The following is a 641-nucleotide window of genomic DNA, read 5'->3' on the forward strand; positions in this document are numbered from 1 at the left end:
GCCTTTATAGACTATGTGATACGCGTCGCAGAAGGGCGAAGTTCTCGCTTGCGTCTGACGGCAACGGAGGTCCGAGCACTCGTCGCTAAAGGGTTATCAATACGCTGACCTGTCCGCACTCGACTCGGTGCTCCTCTAACTGCTGTTGCGAATTTTTCTTGTGCGTCAATTAATACATGCGCGTGCATTAATTAGCTCTAAACATTTATCTCCATTTTGAACCTCTTTCAAGTATTTTTTTTATATTTTATTTTATGGAACCAGTTCATTGATTCGTAGAACTCAAAGGGTGAATGCTAGCTAATGAGGTCCGATAGCCAAACAATTAATAAAGTTTACGTACCTATCTCCACTGTTGTCTAATGCCAAATAATGGGTGTACGAGTAAGTACATAAACCAATTAGTTTCTATCAATTGTAGTTACAAAACAAACCCATTTTATATGTCGTAAGTAATTATTTATTCTTGTGATTTTAACGCCAGGTTATGGAATATAAGTATTCTGAATTCACGTAACTCCTTTAAAGCATAAAGAATTTGGCTCAGTCTGGCAAATATAACTCGTATTATAAAAACCTATATCTATGAGAACTCATCGTCTATCAATCTAGCAACTAGAAAAAGAGAACTACGGTATAAT

This window comes from Manduca sexta, chromosome 24, assembly GCF_014839805.1.
Source record: "Manduca sexta isolate Smith_Timp_Sample1 chromosome 24, JHU_Msex_v1.0, whole genome shotgun sequence".
NCBI lineage: Eukaryota > Metazoa > Arthropoda > Insecta > Lepidoptera > Sphingidae > Manduca > Manduca sexta.